The 13,446-nt window shown below is 35.0% G+C and overlaps 1 protein-coding gene across 4 annotated transcripts in view; it reads right to left on the reverse strand.

Moving 5' to 3' along the window:
* LOC135688911 (neurexin-3) overlaps positions 1-2,702 on the reverse strand; it is a 38,944-nt gene extending 36,242 nt beyond the window's left edge. For all 4 annotated transcript variants that reach the window (XR_016144025.1, XM_065205972.2, XM_065205971.2 and 1 more), the window contains exon 1: positions 2,311-2,702. The gene's annotated coding sequence lies outside the window, so the exon portion shown is untranslated. The remainder of the gene's footprint in view (positions 1-2,310) is intronic.
* Positions 2,703-13,446: the final 10,744 nt, after the last annotated feature.

The following is a 13,446-nucleotide window of genomic DNA, read 5'->3' on the forward strand; positions in this document are numbered from 1 at the left end:
GAGACAGACTGTAAATGAGTGAGGCAGCCCCTCGTTCTGGAATTGAAGAGCATGCGCATTGAACAAATACATTATTACGCATGCTCTTCAACTCCAAAACTTTCCATCTCTCGTTCCCCTCGACAATTAAGATCGACTTTCAATACTCCAGTTTTATAACGCTCACCGAAATTCAAATATTCAACGTTTCCTAAAAGTTTCTTAATTTTGATGTCATCGTTTCAACATTTGGGGTCCCAACCATATTGCTGGGTTTCACAAAATTTCGGGGTTCTGGTTCTCTTCAAATTCAATTATTCCTATTTTTGCCTTTAGGACGGAAGTGTCTTTAGCTCTCCTGATTTTCCAGTACTTGTTTATTATTTTGAAACACAAATTACAGATTTTCGTAAAAAATGTGTACTTAGACAAGTTTTGCTGCTAATCTCTTCTTCTTAAAGATATTAATTAACAGAAAAGTCAGGCACGGAATCATCCAGTTTATGAGAATATGATAATCATTTGCAATGATTATCAAAAAAATCACATGACTGACACATCTCGCATTCAGCAGCGTGGTTTCTATTGGAAGCTGGGGGATGTTCCCCTGAAACCATATCAGATTTGAAAAAATAGGAATACTTTAAGAATATAGACGGATGGAAAACAAGAGCTTCTCAAGAAAATCAAGGCTTGTTCAAATTTTTAGTATACTTAATAAATACGTTTTTTTTATATAAAATAAAATTTGTGTGATACATTGACTCTTATAAGCAAATATCTCATGCAACAGGAAATTTACTGTCAATAACGCGATTCTAATAACATAATCTGAGCCCCATACAATTCAAATCCTATCAGAATTCAGTTGAAACTTTCAAGGCAACGAAACTGGACACTTATCAGTGCAATTTTATAGCTTCGTCCCTGAGGAAGCAAGCGCCATTAGCCTAAATGACTTGTTGTCAAGAGAAACTGCTATGCATATTCCCACAAACTCAGCATTTTGATTAATCGTCTTTGAATATAAGATATAATTTTGCATTCAAGTAAGAGAACGCAATTTAATGCGATGAAGGTATGCGGTTCATTGAAGGAGCAAATGAATTACCACCCTGCTACGCTATATGTATATTCACTCAATGCTTATTGAAAGATACTTCTTCAGACGACATTACGTTGCTTTGAAAGTCAAATTATCTTATCTGGTCGGAGCAATGCAAGAATCAAGCACATCCTCAAAGGCACGCTTTCTTTAAAAATATCAAAATTAGAAACATTTTCCTTGTAAATTTTACCTGCAAATAGGCATGATACTTGAGCAGGTTTATCGCCATGTTACAAAAATAAACAGCGAAAACACGTTTTGTCTGCAATTTAATATGTTTTGAAAGCTACCTGCTTTGCAGATTGCGGGTACACCTTCTCTACACTGACATCTCAAAACATCACTACACTGACAAGGTATTCAAATGAAAATTTATGGCTTGGGAGTTGCTGAAACAAAGGAAGGGGGAATTTTGTTTTTAATATATTCAACTAGCTTTGGCACTGACAAAAGCATAATACAATATTAGACAGTTGTTATTTTTGAAGAATACCATTTTTGCTGTGCCTCAACGTTCTTAATTGTTTTATTCTTAGCCTAAGATTATTCTTAAATTAAATTAAATTTGGATTGCATTATAGTGTCTATGAATCCAAGGCCAGTTACGTATAATTTAGGACATTTGTTTAATTTATAACAGGGTGAAGCTCGCATTTGTTTTGCTTTCCAAAAAAACTCAATCAATCAAAAAACTTGATTCTTAATGTAGCTTGAGCTTTGTGTTGTTGCTAAACTATTCTTGCATTTCAGCGATTTTGAGTCTTGATATTCTGATAGACAATTTTTTTATAAAAAAAAGGTTTGTAACAAAATTAAGTTGTGAATGCACCGCCTTCGTTATCCTGAGCAACTTAAAAAGTTTTATTTACATATAACATCAGCACCGGAGTAATTACTTTGCTAGTTTCCTAAATTCTCTTATTCAACTCGTTATCGTATATAAGGAAGAGCGACTTCACAAAAGAAGTTTGGAGGTCGTTTTCTCCCAACAGAAAATTATATTATTCTTGAACTGTCGTCAAAGAATAACGAAATTCGCATTTAAACGGTTCTTATTGAAGGAGCAACAGTGGATGATTTCATTCATTTACTTACTGTTTGTTTAGTTTTGATATAGTCATTTGAACCTTAGAGAGCATTAAGTGGATATCTGACATTGAAATTGCATGATACTGAAGCTGAACATAAACTTCTTACAGTGTAATGTAATTGCGATTTCTTACCTGCAGAAGAGGCGCCTCTTTCAAATCACCAATTCCCGCACTGAATTCTGCTTTTCCATGAGACTCGACACGTATTCCTTTGACAAAAGTAAAAGCACAGAATCGTTATAGACGATTAATTGACGAATTCCTCTTCGTATTTGCTCAAGTTGCACGAAATCAACTCTTGGTGTTGATAAACAAAGCTTGATCGCGACTGGCACGAAACAGCCGCAAGTCGAACTCTTTTCAATTTCAAACACTTTCAAGTTTCGTATTCAATGCCCCTTTACAATAGAGCAAGAATGAATCGGGGCAGGAAGACGAGGCTTTCTATCCGACTAAATAACGCAAAACCACACATGAAGTAAATTATTCAATTCACAGAGAGGCAGAACTCTTTCGGAATTGTGCATTCACGGATGAATTGGGAATTAATAGCGGGTATTCAATGTTCAGCAACTGCATAAAATATGGAACCAACCAGTTTTTTGCAAACAGACCATTGAGTGATAAATAATAAATTAATCATCGAGAGTAGAATTCAAATCAAATTCTCATCTTTAGTTGGCCAGATTGTCTGTATTCGTTATTAGGGAAAATAATAGTAATGATAATAATAATTCATTTATTTACAGTAGGCGTTCTTTACAGTAGTAGCTAAACGATAAGCTAATTAAAGCCTACTATTTACTGGAATAAAAATGATGATATTATACAGTGATATAAAAGCTATTTAAAGAAATAAATAAAAATACCTGGGATTTAATCAGATAAATAGTTGAAAATATCAATGTTGGACAATTCATGTCAAGAACCCGACCTGTGCTACAAAGGTTCTACATAGCCTGCAGCTGCAATTATCCTTCCATTGTTTGATCTTTACTTTAAAGGTATGAAGAGTTTTTAGGTTTTTCAAGTTTTCTGGTAGATTGTTCCAAAGCTTGCATCCTAAAAAGGACAAGCTTTCGATTCCATGAGTGATGGTTCGAATTTTTGGGATTTGCATTAATCTACTGTTTCTAAGATGGTAGTGGCTGCTCATTTGTATGAATATTTCATTCATAAAGCTTGGATTGAGTTTATGTACAGTTTTCTAGATCTCAACCATTAGTAGTTGAAGGTTTCTTTTGCGTAGGGATACACAGTTGTTTTCAATCAGGAGAGTATCACAATCTGAAACATTGTTTTTGCATGCGATACGCAGTGCCTTTTCATGTATATGGTTTATCTTATTATTTAGGCTTTTGTCACAGAACATCCATACAAGTGGGCAATAGCTAAATTGGGATAGGATAAATGCCCTCATTGTTTGTTTGAGTTGTCCTGTGCTTAAGTAGCATGAAGTGCGGGAGAGGGAATGCAATTTTTGACTAGCCTTTTTACACAGTGTTTTTATGTGTGGCTTAAATGAGTATAATCACAGTTTCTTGATATATTTTTCAAACATTCAAACATTTGATTTACGTAACATTTTTTAGCATCGGATTCTTACCTTTGGCTTAAAAGTTTCATCAAAACATTCGCTTTCAGTTCTCTGCAATTTGTTGTTCTCCGCCTTTCAAAGAACATTGTGCAAAATTCAGTCCGCTAAGCCCAGCAAGTAGTTCTTAATCATTACAGGGCCGTTAACAAGACGCAATAGGCCGTTTTCTTTGATAGGGCCAGTCTCTTTGAGATACTAGAAAAAAATATTTTTTTTCCTAACTACGATTTTTCAGGATTTTTTTTATTTTTTTTAAGAAGAAATATTAAAAGACATTTTAAGGCTTTTACTTTGTATTATGTATTTTTGATGAGTTACATTTCTTTCTTTCAAACAGGGCCCTTTTTGATAACAATACTCGTAGTATTGACAAGGTTTTACCCTATATAAATATTCCTCTTATTATTACTATTATTATAATGGAAATATTAAATCGTAAAATGCAAACAAATATTTAACATCTTACTTGCATAAAACTTTAATGCTGATGCGTTTTGGGAACAGTTTGAGGTAGGAAGCATTAAGGTATCTTCTCATATTTTAACATTTTGCAATGTTATAAGTCAAACCCTGAATGAATATACAATGATTTTCTAATCAGAGTTATTTTGATGAGGAGCGTTTATGCTATAGTAAGTTCACTTGTGATGATACTCTTAACTGCTAATCTTTATAGTTTATAGTTTCTGTATAGGCTTTATGTGAAGTGTTTGGAAGTATTTCTTGATGTTTGGGTATGAAACTGCTAGGGTTTGATATGCAGTTTTATATTTTCTCCTGCTCCTTGGTCTAAATAATTCTATTGTATGATTCGGCGTAGACTTGGTCCCACTTTGCTTGCCAAGCGTGATTGAAGCGTGCTTTTCGTTCTTCCCTAGCCTCCCCCCCCCTTTAATCACTTGTTATTTCTTTATTATTGTATATTTATAGAGAAATTGTCACTCCTTTTTGAAATCTAGTCATTGTGAGTTTCTTTTCTCCTACATCGTGAAAACTACCTGGGCATCATTTAATCTTTTTTAAGCTCTGATGCCTAAAATACCATGAAAAAACTCAGCTCAGAAAATCTCTCGAACAAATTTCCCCAGTTAAAACACGCGATCTTTAGATACCGAAGTATAATCTTGGAGAATGCCAAAAAAGGATTTTCCTTTTCATCCATTAAGGTCTGGAATGAAATCTCTATAACTAGCAGCGAGCTTCCTACCCTTTGCCAATTCAAAAAACAATTAAATGCACCTTTGATGAGCTGAAAAAGAAAGCGACCTGGCTTTATATATCTTTTATTTTATTCATCAGCTTTATATTTAATTATTAGCAGTTTGTTTATTGTGTAGAAATAATTTAAACTGAAAATCAATGATGCTATTAGATTGGTTCGCTTTTAATTGTTGGGGAAAAGGGTTTCTCTTGTCCATTTCCTGCAGAATATAATAATAAATCTTGGTTTTTTCGCAGTTTTCAAAATTAGTGTTCGCTTCTTCTAATCATAGGTCTATAGCGATTTGTGCTAATGCAATAATGGCCGAACACGACAAAATTAATTGATAAATAAAACCAACATTTGATACATAAAAATGACAGTAGATGAGAGTGCAGTTTCAAAAATGATTCCTTGATTTCTTTGGCATGATATTAACAGGGAGTATTTTTAGTTCTGCGCCTTGTATGTATAAGATATTTCGGGAGTTTGAAAAATTACTGTTCATTTGATAAAAGCTTTAAATGTAAAATCGTATTCAACAGGCTTTTGCTATCAACTCTTGTTAACTTTTGATATCAGAACTTTTCTTAAATCAATTCTTCTCCAGATAGTCCATTTGGAAATCAAAGATTTACAAAGAATAATTGTTATAAATAGCTAGAAATGGTGACAATATTTTTTTATACAGTCTAAAAAAGTACATTTTACAATAACAAGATTACAAAGACGATGTCAATGGGAGCATGATAGGCATCTGATCCATACTGATCTTAACAAAAAACAATACAGTAGCACCAAAGGCTATACCAAAATCCTGTTTAGACCAGGGGCAGATCCAGAGCAAACTTGAAGGAGGGGCAGTTGGTAGTAGGGGCGCTGAAAAATTTTCAAAAATTGATGACGAGAGAACGCTGTATACAACAATTTCAGAACCATTTTGTGAATAAACAACTTGAAGCAAATAACCTATTGGTCTCAGAAACATTTTCACCTGATTCTCATTCTTCAAAAGGGGCGCACAATTTCCAAAAAAGGGGCGCCATACTTGCTTCAACTCGTCTAGGGAGAGGCAACTGTCCCTACTTGCCCCACCCCCCTCCCCCCCCCCCTCAAAGCCGCCACTGGTTTAGACCATGCGGATAGCTGGTTCGATCAAAAGACAAAGAGTGCCAATGATGTCAATAGTAACATTTACGACGATGCAGTGCCTGGTCGCCTATAAATAACTCGTGTAATTTAGCTATTCATTCAGCATCTTGTAAATTATATTGGTGTGTTGTCGGCTTCAATTAATTTTATGCTATTTTATGTAATTAGCAAACTTAAATGAAATGAAAGAGAAGATCCCTCGAACATTTATCACTCAACATTCAAACCCTTGTTAGTCTACCAGGTTAACAATGATACCCAGATGATTCAGAAACTAGGGTGGGGTGTGACAGGTGACTCCAAATTAAAAAGAATTACGGTTGCAACAGTGACAAACTTTTTGCAATTTCGGGTTGCTTCGTCGGCGATTTTTCTAATTGTAGGCAAACAAATGGTGACTCGCCCAATTCTTTGGGAAAAAAGTTCCAAACTGTTCGGGCCAAACACCATTCGTAGCCACAATAACTAGCGTCGTGCCTGCGGACAATGACATATTTTATGAGCCCTTCGGCCTAGTCATTCTGCTAGTTTTCCTTATCAGTAAAAGAAAAGTAAAAAACAGACTTCCTTGCCACTCAAAAAACAGCCACTGCTCGATAGGTGCCTATTGCTGCGATAGGGTCTTTCTATTTACAGAACTGTCGAAATCAGAGAAAACAACATTAATTTTAGCTATGAATACGAAAATACAGATGTCAAACATAAAAACCTGCCGTTGTGAACTCCACAGCTGTGAAAAAGGCGCGCTTGTCAAGTGTTGCCTGCAACCACGCAAATTGCTCTCAGTGGTGGGAACACGGAGCTTAAAAACATTGGCCGACTTCTACCTCCTATTAACTTTTCTTCTTTCTTTTCAAAACAGGTTCTAATGTTTTGCTTTTGAAAGCTTCTTTTTTTGTCAAGTTATCCATTATTGCTCATATATTTCTTTGTCATCAAAATGGTAAATGCTCATCAAAAGGTTTTCATTAAAGAACGCTGCTACAATTATCATGAACATTTCTGTATAGAAAATGCATTATTAACGAAATAGAACATATCAGAGAGATTTTAGTTAGAGAGTTTGTTGGAGTTCGCGTTACAACAAGGGCTTTATTTGTGGAAAGACATATAATCAAAGTTAATATAATGATATCCTGTGATAACGTCTTCTGACAGATAGTTATACAAATACAGATTTATTTTCAATTTTCAGGGAAATAACTGCTCAATAGTAAGTAATTACTCAAACAAAAATATATTTTGAAATTATTTCGAAATTCTTTAAGTTTTCAGGTTTGGCTATAGATCGATCATAGTTTGGCCAGCATAGGTTCCAAATCTTTGATTGGCTGAGCGATCTAAATTCTCCATACCCCATTAGCCAATCAGAATTCAAGAATATGACAACAAACGTGTCTCGCAGCTAGATTTAGGCCTGTTTTGGACGTTTTTGTCACTACCCACAAAAAATTAACGTGTAAAATGCGTTGATAGATAACTTAATTTTTTTTAAATTGAATCTCTAATAGGTTTATGAAAAAACTGCCTTTGTACTCAGTCAAAATTCTTCCGCGATCGTCAGTTACGAAGGCTTGAAACTGTCCCTTTAAAACCCTTATAATAATTAGGGGGAGGGATAACATAAAAATTACAGTTTTCAATCTTTAAAAATTGTTTTATCCTATTAATTAACAAATATGAACTTACCTTTACAAGCTGCTTTTAAAATCTTTTCATTTCGGCATTGATGCTTGTTTTACTGACGGGGAAAAATCGCTAAACTCCACTGAGAGAAAATGCAGGCAATCTTTCTCTCAGACAAACTACAAATGTAAAATTTCTCTTGCACCCAGGTACTTTATATAGTCATTTTAAAGGCTTGAAGATCGATGAGAAGCTCGCGTCCACTGATGTTCACTGATATGGCCTTGCCAAAGCTGACGTCATTCATCAAGAATGAAAAGGGCGGGAAAATGAAATATGTATCATTTACGAAAAATTACTTTGCTGTGTTAAACATTTAATTTTCTTACATTTTCTTTGATAAGGTATGCTCTTGGATTTTTTTCAGAAAACCAGAAACTTCCTTTACACAGAATAGGTAATTTCCATAGATGAATACATGACAAAACTGTAATGTGAATTCCAAAAATTGCATGGTGAAAGAAAACTGTTAACGCAAATTCAAGAGAGGGAGGGGGATTCCTACAGACGTTTGCTCATAAAGGGGGCAAGTTCAATAGAAAATCGATTTTTTGAGAAAATCTAAATTGTTATTTTTCGTTTTTAGGTTTGAAAATTAATTTAAATTGACAGGCAAGGCTTTCCTTAAAAAATAGTCGATATTTAAAGCTGACTAGACTTTGAGAAGCAAGCAAAATGATCGATGTTTTCTGGAAGAACGTTAGCATGTATAGCGGTCACGTCTCAATTGCGATCTTCACTTTTGAAAAAGTTCTTGATGCATTTTTTAATTTTGCTTAGTTTTTGAGAATTTAAAATTTAGTCTGCGGGTCCTAATTGCGGCAAAGTAATTCAAAAAATACCGTAAACATAGAATGAAAATCAAAGTGCTGGAAGTGTAAGGACAGCAAAAGCAAATGTTCCTAAACGTGAAAACAGATCAATAGAAGCAAAGAAACCATTTCTACATTTACAAATTCAGAGACCTGTTGGTTTTCTATATATCATTGATTCAATCGTCAATTCATTGAAAAGTAAAAGAAAAGAGAAGCCATAACATGAGGTGAAATGAAAGCCATAATGTAGACAGGTTGCTATGGCAAAAGAAATAAGCGGTGTTCAAAAAACCAACGTTGTTAATAGACAGATTATTCTGCATTAGCTAATAAAATTGTAATCAAAAGCAAATACGGTCTTTTTCCCGAGATGCAATGTTCTTAACGTTTTAATAGCTTGAAACTTTAGTGTCCTTAATATTGTTCATACATAAACATTGAGTCTTATACAGCTTTATACCATTAGTTGCCTCTATAAAAATATTTTTAGGCCGCGTCATTTTACAGCCAGAAAATGTTCTTTTATAAAAAAGGAACACCAGTTTTGCCTGAAGGGAGAGGACACCCATGGATATATTTGGCTACATAGAACCAGTTTCAAAATTACAGGATTTCATCACGAAAAGGTACGTTGCCAAAATATTACCCCTTCACCCAAAATTTGTTAATCGAATCTAAACGAAATACCAAGCGAAATTGATCCTGCTAAGAACTGGGAGACTTGTCCACCAGTCCCCTAGAGTTCAGAAAAGTTGTCAACTTTCCTCCGGCCAAGAAAATTATACTCTAAAACCTTTCTTATAGCCAACATTTAAAAGAAAAACGTTCACGAGACATTTACTGAATAACAGCATGTTGATTATTGTATTTCGATCAAAGATGGTATAAATTAACATGCAGTATATTACCTTTAGAAAATGAACTATTTGCATATACATACTCTCCACGTGACACAGAATTTCGAAGACGAATCGAAATGGTGTTTTGTTGTTAAGATCGATAGCGCTATCATAATCCTTATGTTTATTTTCTTCTATTGCTTATTTTCATTTCCTAGCAAATTGCCAGTTATTCCAAACACTAAGTATAACTGGATTGTAAACAATCACAAATTCCCAATTCAATTTGTCTGCATTGCTAATTTTCATGTACAGAGAATGCAAGACATAACTTCCACGATTAAAGTGAACAGCTGCATCATTGTACACCTTTTGCCATCCTAGATAGAAGCTACCATATATACAATTTTCTTGTTTCTATCATTTTTCTATTTCTTCTTTCTCTTTTTCTAATTATATTCCTTAATTTGTTCTGCATTCTTCAAAATCCTCTTATAGCGTTCAAATTTTCAGCAAATTTTCCCTTTTTCCCGATTGGTCTATCGATTGGTATAAAGTAATTCTATAACTTCAATTGACTTATGATTTCAACCAGCTGAGGATGAATTTTCACAAATAATTTTGGTGCCCTATGAGTGTAATGGCGACTGTCTTTGAGTTGACAAAAGATTCCCTAGACTTTTTTGCGCTGGTGTTGAGAACGTGAAATCTATTTAATGACGTCATAATTACTTATATGTAAAATATATCCTATTTGGAGCATTTAACACTTCCTCCTTATTGCTTCTGTTACTGTTAAATCCTCCTTTCCTGCTATCGCACGGCTGCGTATTCTCGTTAAATACAATTCTCTTGTTGATTTTTATAGCGTAGGAATCAAGCTAACATAATATCCATGCAATTGTGAGTTTAAACTGTTACCCAGAACCAAGCAACTCTGTTATCGTTCTAATTGTGCAACTGTCAAAATCCGTGTTGTGTGTGACCGTTTTGATTACAAGCCTAGGTTTTGTTAATCTTTGCATTAACTTTTTATGTTATCGCTCTAAGATCCCATAACCTATGCGTGCATATTGGTTTCATTTCCTTAACTATGAATAATTCCCAGCTACATCCAACCTCCTAAAAATGCGTGAACAAACTGCCTATAATAACACGGTTGTGCAACAACTGATTGCAGATAAGACTTCCTCTCAAGTTCCCTTAGGCTGTTTTAGAATAATAGAGTACCAAGTGTGACGTCATCACGAATCTATTTTTAGAATTTCTAAATTTTGACCACAGAATCTAAAAGAACGGCACACAATGCCTGTTAATCTGCAAAATCATGTAGATATGTTGAAAATTGGGTGAGATATGGCCAATGGAAGATTTCAAGTTTGCCATCGGAACCGTTGTTCTAGCCTGGTTTAAAAAGTTTATGCCTGTATGACCATATCTCAGCCAATTTGTAACACATTCAACCGATTTTGCACATTTAGAGGAATTTCGTAATACTCTTTCAGGCTATATGGTCAAATAACAAATTTCTAAAAATGGATTTTTTTGATGTCATCATTTCGGTACTATATTGATATTCTTGTCATGACAAAGAACCGATCATTCGCTTTATTATTTTCCTTCACATTTGTATTATCATGCTTGTTGTCTGATTCCTAACAGATGAATGGTTGTTTATAGGCAGATATGAATAACGGCAGAACAACCAAAATGGCAGAAGGGAGATTTGCAGGGGTGCAAAGTGTCCCAGTGCCAGGATGTCTGGATAACCTCATAGATTAATGAATCCAGTTTTAGGAATGGGATTTATCGAAATCTTGATTGTGGTTGCAAAAATCTTCATCTTTCAGATTTGCCCCTTTCGGTGGCTTTGAAAACAACTCGGCGGCCCTGATTAATAAGGACTAAAATGCTACTAGGCTTCAATGCTATTCTACTTTTGATCTATATCTTCTTGCATTATCTTTTGTTTGTGACGTACAATAATACAAAAGCGATGATATTATCATTGAATTAACAATTTAGTCTTTTAGCTTCTTTCTACTGCTTTCCCATCCCTACCAATTCTTTGTAAAGCCTCATCTTAGATAAACTGTATAGACTCTTTAGTTTGAATTGATGTTTATTTTTGCTCCATAACTCCGGCAAAACAAATGGCCCAAGACTGGAGCCTTGAGCAAAATCATTTCCCGACTACCCATGGTAATAAAATCCTAAGTTACCCAAAAATCATTAGATGACGTAAACAATAAAACAGGCATTTTACATAGGCGTTTCGCAATTTTCAGTGTAAATTCTGTTTATCTAAATATCTAAAACCAAGAAGAATGTAAATACAAAGTCTTGTAGTGACAAACAAACATAAAAGTCAGCTTCGTCAAAGCCTCAATGCTACAATAAAGTCATATCAAAGTTAATCGGACATGCCATCTTGGCTCCTTTCGAAATCTAGACTTTGATTGAACATATGGTACCCCCTTTCCTAGGGAATTATGGCAATGTTATTCAGCCAGTTGATAAAAAGGGGTCACAAGCTGGCGCCTTTTACAATTCATGATCTTGATCCGCATGCGCAGTAGAAAAGTTACCCGGGCTCAATCAATCCCGTTTCAGGTTTACACTATATCTCAAAACAAACCTGGGCTAACCCTGGGTTCAATCCACCTCCGCATGTCAGTTGCATGACCCTGGATTCAACCTAGGTAACTGTTTCTATTAATTCTGTAGTGTATTAGGCATAAACCATTCTATACTAGCCTCGGATTGGAGTTCAGGGATTAGATCAGGGTCGGAGTGAAAACATGGCGTCTTGTTTCGTGTGCTCTCTAGGTCTAGCGTTAGGTCGCAGCGGATCTTAGGCATCGCGCACGCACACACAACAAATCCCATTCAAACCCCAATACAGGGTAAATAATGTACCGCTAATTACTGAGCAAAAATGAACACCATATACTGTAGATTCTTGCTATTGGAAACATTTAATTTTCAATTCAATTAAAGCTAAATTACCAATCTCACTATTACAAAGTAATTTGCAATTGACCAGCCTGGATTTTCAAGAAAAAACTATACCAATCGTGAGATAAAAGGAGAAACTGAGAAAAATAAAGAACCAAAATTAAAAAGGATGTTATTCCGGGTCTGTCCATTGTTTATTTTTGCAACAAAATATGCAGAACGTAGTACAGATGGCAATGTTGAAAAGTTTAGAGATGAGATACCATTTTTGTTGTTGATCGATGGCAAGACATAATGGTGGTATATCGAGTAAGGTAGTACGAGGTACCCAGCCTATAGAGCCCTAAAGTTATATTTACTTTCGTAATTGAGGCTGTCATACAATTTTTCAAAATTAAATACTGTTGATATACTGATAACGACTTTTGTTACTTGGTCCACGACTTTACGATTCTTTGGGAAAAGAAATTTTGCCTAACGTTCAAGCAATTTCTTTGCATAAGAAGCTTGAGCTCGTGTAATCTTGTTTTATTTGTACACAACTTGTATACCAGGCACCGCGACGCGTCGAGAAAAGTGGGGGGTCTAGAAAAAGTGGGAGGGCTAAAACCGAATAAAAGAGGCTTTACTGGTAGTTTATTACTTAATTTTAGCATTTTTTGCAAAAAGTGCGGGAGCTAAAGCCTTTCCAGCCCTCCCCCCTTGCTCCACGGTGCCTATAATTTTGAAAACCAATATCATATCTCCTCGAGTTCTTCTATACGAAAGATTTGTGACTGTATGCAAATCTTAATTGAATAGTGTTGCATATTTGGATAAGGCCTTTAGAGTAACTATAAGAGGATTTAAAATATAACCTTGTCGAATTGTCGAAAATCCTCATGGGGGAAGGAGGAACTTCTTTATACATTCAGACGGGATTTTTTGGGGTACCTTTGCTCGAGTAGACAATATGTTTTTGGGTATCATCTACTTGACTGAGCTGTTAGATTTTAGGCTCGATTATAGAACGGCATTAAA

Source organism: Rhopilema esculentum, chromosome 9 (genome assembly GCF_057945365.1).
Source record: "Rhopilema esculentum isolate cy_ngs chromosome 9, ASM5794536v1, whole genome shotgun sequence".
Lineage (NCBI taxonomy): Eukaryota > Metazoa > Cnidaria > Scyphozoa > Rhizostomeae > Rhizostomatidae > Rhopilema > Rhopilema esculentum.